The sequence below is a fragment of the Sceloporus occidentalis genome, unplaced genomic scaffold, assembly GCF_023333645.1.
Source record: "Sceloporus occidentalis isolate IW3139 unplaced genomic scaffold, rSceOcc1.0.p SCAF_20, whole genome shotgun sequence".
Classification (NCBI taxonomy): Eukaryota; Metazoa; Chordata; class Lepidosauria; order Squamata; family Phrynosomatidae; genus Sceloporus; species Sceloporus occidentalis.
Genome location: NW_028317000.1, coordinates 4,314,820 through 4,321,692, shown reverse-complemented (window position 1 = coordinate 4,321,692; position 6,873 = coordinate 4,314,820). Strand labels below are relative to the sequence as shown.

The 6,873-nt window shown below is 36.7% G+C and overlaps 1 long non-coding RNA gene across 1 annotated transcript; it reads right to left on the bottom strand.

Moving 5' to 3' along the window:
- Positions 1-21: 21 nt before the first annotated feature.
- LOC149301808 (uncharacterized) lies at positions 22-4,226 on the bottom strand. Its single transcript, XR_016272101.1, has 3 exons — positions 4,053-4,226; positions 750-808; positions 22-184 (listed from the first exon to the last, which is right to left on the bottom strand). It is a non-coding gene; the product is annotated as an uncharacterized LOC149301808 (long non-coding RNA).
- Between the last annotated feature and the right edge of the window lie 2,647 nt (positions 4,227-6,873).

Sequence of the window (6,873 nt, the reverse complement as noted above, 5' to 3'; positions counted from 1 at the left end):
TGAATTTCGGGGAAAGGAAAACACTCGGCAGTTCTTGAGCTCAAGAAATAATAAGGATAGAGATGATGATGATGATGATGATGATGATGATGATGATGATGATGGTGACAATAAATAATATAGTATATTGTCCTCCTTTTCTTTGCCATCCCAAGTTGAGCATGAAAATGTTTTCCTTTAAATCCTGGGAAAGGAAAACGCAAGGCAGTTATTGATCTCAAGAAATAATAATAATAATAATAATAATAATAATAATAATAATAATAATAATAGAGATAAGAAATAATATCATCTATTTATCTCTCTTCCTAAGAAAACCCTTCCCTTGAATTCTGGAAAGGTTAAAAATAGGCAGTTCTTGATCTCTAGCAATATTAATATTAATACTGATATTAATAATATTAATATTAATGTCTAGCAATAATAATAATAATAATAATAATAATAATAATAATAATAATAGAGATAATAAATAATATCATATATTTATCTCTCTTCCTTTACCAAGAAAACCTTTCCCTTGAATCCTGGGAAAAGGAAACAAATAGGCAGTTCTTGATCTCTAGCAATATTAATAATAATATTATTAATTAATTAATTAATTGCAACAATAAATATGACATTTCCCTTCCTAGCTTCCTTGCCTTTCCAGGCTGCAAATAATAATAATAATAATAATAATAATAAATGGAGAGAGCAAAGTTGGTTTGGTTTGTCCTCCTTCATTTCTTTGCCTGGCATTTCATTACCTCCTTCTGGAAGCTGATATTTTTTCTTTCTTTCTTCCTTTCCTTCTTTCCTTTCTTCCCTTCCAAGAAAATAAAGAAGAGAGAAAGATTAAATGTCTATAATGCAATTTCCCTGCTGTTAAAAGGCCTTTCTATTGCATTAAAGGCGTCTTCATTTCCTCGCTGGCGAACGATGGAGGGACGCATTTATAAAACAAATTGAATTTGGATAAATATGAAGGATCGGATAAGGACAGAATAGAAGATAGATAGATAGATAGATAGATAGATAGATAGATAGATAGATAGGTTCCCAGAGTCTTCTTTTAATGGTTGGGAAATGTATTGAAATCCTAGGCCCAGCAAAGCCTCCTCTGCCAAAGAGAAGAGTGATCAATAAAAGGCAATTAATCAACCCAATGGTGTTTTAAACTCTATCCAAGGGAGGTTAAAGGGAAATTATATATATATATATATATATATATATATATATATATATATATATCAAATTGATGTGACAAATGCATTTCAAGAGTTATGAAGGGTTGCCTAGGGAAGTTTCCAAAGCAGCGCCTGGCATTTTGATAATTGGGTTACATTGGAATATTATTATGAGATAGATAGATAGATAGATAGATAGATAGATAGATAGATAGATAGATAGATAGGGGAAATTATGATTTTTCAGTCCAAGGTTGGGAATAGACACAAAACAATACAAACCCAAACCCACACAGTTTTTCACACCAGAAGAAAATTCCCAGCACCTAAAATCTACAATATTGTCCTCTTGAGATATTGCTCCTCTTTCTGCAACATTTGCTTCCCAAAATGGAGCCCCTAAACCTGCAGTGTTTTCTTCCTAAGATATTAAATCTGCAATGTTTTCTTAATGAACTATTAAATCGGCAATGTTTTCTCCCTAAAATAATGCCCCTAAATCTGCAACATTGTCTTCTTAATACATTGCACCTAATTCTGCAACATTTTCTTCCTAAAACAGTGCATCTAAACCTACATCTTCTTCCTGAAACATTGCACCTAAATCTGCAATATTTCCTTCCTTAAAAACAGCCTTGCAAACCTTGTATGGGACCGGTTTAAAAGATCAAAATATTAGTTCCACATAGTCTTTTCCTCCTTTTGAGAATCTATTTATATGTGTTTTCCCCCCCTCTGTCATAACAATAATTTTCTTCAGCTAAGAAGACAATAGATCTAGATCATTTTCTAAGCAAAGAGAGACAAGAAAACCTTTTAAAAGAGGATTTTTATTTATTTAGAAAAGGGCATTTCTAAAATTATTTTTTAAATGCAAAGTGAACATTTTAGGAGAAAAGGCTGAGGCTGAGGCTGAGCGTCTCGACTGAGAGACTTACGGTCTACAGAGGCAAAAAGTATGGCATATATATATATATATATACATATATATATATATATATCTTATATACATAGATATATATAAAATGTATACTTTATAATTAAGTTATAATTATACATGATTATATATATATATATATATATCTTATATACATAGATATATATAAAATGTATACTTTATAATTAAGTTATAATTATACATGATTATATATATATATATATATATATATATAAATCAACAGTTTTCCAAGGTGATTCATCCTAAAAATTTATATATATAATTTTTTAGGATGAATCACCTTGGAAAACTGTTGATATATATATATATATAAATTTTAAGATGAATCACCTTGGAAAACTGTTGAATATATATATATATATATTAAATTTTAGAATGAATCACCTTGGAAAACTGTTGAATACACACACACACACACATATATAACATTTTACGATGAATCACCTTGGAAAACTGTTGATATATATATATATTGATATATATATATATATTAAGATGACTCACCTTGGAAAACTGTTGAATATATATATATATATATTAAATTTTAGAATGAATCACCTTGGAAAACTGTTGAATACACACACACACACACACACACACATATATATATAACATTTTAGGATGAATCACCCTGGAAAACTGTTGATTGTATATCTTTACAGGGCTGTATTCTGCAATACCAGACACTGTGGTTTTGGAAGAAGAGAGCTCCTTCTCCCCAACAATTGCATACTATTACTATTATTATTATTATTATTATTATTATTATTAGGGATACCTTTCAGGGCACCCAAAGTTTTTTATTTGTAAACAATAAACACACACACACACAGCTTCTGCCAGCAGCTTCGGTTTCCCTTGCAAGGCTTTTCCAATGGAGGCCAGCACCTAAAACATTGGACAGCTCCTTTTGACATTCAAAGCAAGCCTCTCTTTTTCCAATGGGAAAATCTGTAGGGTTTTTCAAACCACTGCTCCCAACCCAAAACTAGCTGCATCCACACTGCAGGGATAATCCAGTTTGACGCCACTTTAACTGCCATGGCTACATGCTGTGGCATTTTGGGATTTGTAGTCTGGGGCGGCCCCAGAGGTTATTTTACGCAGCCTAGGTTTCTTGTTCTGTGAACTGGTCCAATGCAAGACTTGCATGCTTCTTGTTTTGCAAAAATGTATGTATTTGCAGCTGTTTAGTGCGAAATAATTTGGAAGTGCGGCTGCAATCTCAAGGAAATCCTCATGAAGTTAAATTAAGATGGGATCATCATCATCATCATCATCATTATTATTATTAACAAGCCCTCTGTACAACATCCCTCCCAGGTAGGCCACTATGGATAAGGAATGGCTTTATAGCAACCTGGAGGTAATCTCCATTAGGTTTAGTCAAGGGTTAAAGACGATGGGTGTCACAGTCCAACAAGATCTGGAGGGTCTGGAAAACTCTCTCTATCATTATCATTATCATCATTATTATTATGTTTATGACTGAGAATTGGCTTTAGAGCGACCATTTTATCTAAGGCGTTATTAGACTTATTAATACATCCCCTGGCTCTCCAAATGGATTGGGTTGCAATTTCCATCCACTCAAGCGAAGGGTGAAAGATGATGGGTGTCGCAGTCTGACAAGATTTAGAAGGTCACTCCTGGAAAATTCTCCCTCTATACACATACATATACGTATATATATATATATATATATATATATGGTTGTTGTGTGGCTTCAAGGCGTTTCCAACTTGTAAGGATATGGTGATCCTCATGGACAAAATGTTTCAAGTCTCACTAACATGCAAAGCAATTAAAAGCATCTACAGCCAATATAAAATCACGTGAATATAAATATACATACACACACACACACATACACACACACACAAGTCCTTCCAAGGCAGCATACAACATTTGAAACTGGAGAGTACCTTTGGAAATACCTCTGCATTTGGAGGACTGCACCTTTGGGGTCTATGGCCCAGACTTCTCCATTTGACCCTTTAGGGATTGTTGACCTTTCCTTCCCTAAAGGCCTCATCCATCTTTACAAAACGTTGAAGATTTGCCTTGTCGAACTGGGAATAAAACACAATCATAGAAGTTGTTGCCTTTACTTAGGTGTGGTCTATAGCCCTCTTGTCAGAACTGAGACACTTGGAACCAAGTGTGGTCCATGGCTGAGCAGGGATTCGAACTCGGGTCTCAAACCGGGACACCAAGTTGGTTCTCAAGGAGAAGGCTGCTCTTTTAATCTTGCAACTTTTATACATATGTATATATATGGCGGCCATGGGAATCCTAGATCAGAGCCATCATGGCGTAGTGGACTGAGTGATGGACTTTGACCCAGGAGACCAGGGTTCGAACCCCCATTGGCCCATGGAAACCCATTGGGTGACTTAGGCAAAGTCACACTCTCTCACCTCGGAGGAAGGCCATGTGGGCAAACCCACTCCGAACCAATCTTGCCAAGAAAACACCATTTCAGCTTAGGGTCGGCCACAAGTCGGAAACGACTCGAAGGCGCACAACAACAATAAAGGAGATAAAACAACAACACGATAAACAACAACAACAACAACGCAATAGTTTTTAGCCAGCTGGGGTGCCATTTTGTCTTGGCTGATGCCATGCAGGGCTTCACTACTGCAGCCTCCATTTTGTGCCAAGGGCCTTTGAGAGAGGAGTAAAGGACCCTTTCAATGCCAGAGTCAATTAAAAAGAAGAGACTTAATGGCTTGCAAGAACATATTTGGACATATTTATTTATTCATTTGTTATTAATTATTATTATTATTAGCCAACATGGTGCAATGGTTCGAGTTCTGGGTTCAATTCCTTACTCAGCCACAGAAACCCATTGAATGAGCTTGGAGGAGTCGCACTCTTTCAGCCCCCAAAATCTCCATGTTATTCTCATTAACATCATTGACTTTTGGAACTACAACTCCCAGCATCCCCCATGACATCATTCTGGGTGATACCTTACAGTCTCAATGAATCAGAAATGACCTGAAAGCCCATAACAACCACATTATTGTTAATATTTTGTTATGCAACACAGCAGGGGAAAGTCTGGGGTTTTGGAATACAACTCTCTGGGGGATTCTGGGAGTTGTAATCCAAAAACATCCCCTACTTTCTCCCAGAATGGTGGGACTTATAGTCCCAAAAAGCCATTGTTTCTTTCCAAAGCTCCATAAGGTTTGAGGACCTCCTAGCAAGCCAGAAAAGTGATGTAGAATCAATCAATCGATTCAATTGATCAATCATTATGGTTGTGTCTTGTCTTTTTTCCCCATCAAGGTGGCTGAGAGTGACAGCCTTCACTCTGACAAACATCCAAGATATTTTGGATGTTGTAGGGAATGTTTGTATTTGTACAGAGATAGGGTCACCCCAATATATTAAGTGGACCCCTTTCTGTCTCAGTTCCCCTGACCTGAGTTCGAGGGATGGAGACGAATGGTGGCATCTCTTGGGAAACCAAGGCCTGGTATCCATCTCTTCCAAAACACTTCCCCATCCCCATCGCTTTTATAACCTTTTCCCTGTAACCTTCTGTTACTCTGACCCTTTCGGACAATCTGTCCCCCCAAAATTGGGATATTATTCGCCTAGAAGAGACACAGCCCCATCCTAGGCGAACGGCCAAGAAAAGTCTAAGTGTCCCTATCACTGCAAAAATTGCAATGCTACTTCATTTTAAAGAGTTTTAAATGCTAAAACTATATACACAAATGTCCACAAAATCCTTTTCCAGCTCCTTTAAATGGGCTTTTAAACATGCAGCGTTTCTCACTTCTGTGACTCAGTATAGAAATATATATACATTCAGTCTGTATACTTGACATCTCACCTCTCCGTTACGCTTCTATGCATCTCACCTCTTCGCTGTGTGAACAATATTTGCAAAAACAAAAGGAAATATATATGTATATATATTTAAAAACCCACTGAATAAGTATTTCACTATAAATATTTCCCTGGAAGCTCATAAAATGACTAGAACCCACCACCAATTTCTGATTTACTATCAGACCTATATAGGAAGGTGAAACAGTGTCAGGAGAAAGGCCGATCTCTATGGACAACTGAGGAGTAAAACCTATATTTTGTCATTTTTATAAAAGGATATTTGATTATTTTTAATTTAATGTTCCCAGTCAGTTTGCTGTCATCACATCTTCCCAATATTAGAATATTAGGTATTAGATTTAGGACAGAGAAACAGAAACGCGTCATTAGAGAGTTCGCAGCCCAAAAGGTATACAGTACTAAGCCTTTGGGTTGAGATGGTTTCAAAGGAAGAAACCACAGTGGTTAGCCCTTATTGCTCAATGGAGCACCCATGCTCAGAAGCAGTCTACCTCAAAAGACCCTCGGAAGAAGCATCTACATGGCGTCCGTATTTTCTGTTTGTTCTGAGTAGCGTTGGGCTGTCTTTGCTCAGAAATAGGATCCCGGGTCCTGGATTTGGACCTCATTTCATATATATATGGTGAGGATAGTGTATCTGGGGTCCCCTTTCAATGCAGCTGAGTTTGGAGGCAGTTCTGGCCTCCCAATATTGTTGGAGGCCTCCAAATATTGGAATGTGGTTGTTGTGCGCCTTCAACTCGTTTCTGACTTATGGTGACCCCGAACATCTACTTTGTGAACTAAAGTATGTCTGCACTTTGTTGTTGCGGTGTGTCTTTGAGTCATTTCTGACTGATGGCGACCCTAAGGCAAACCTATCCTGGGGTT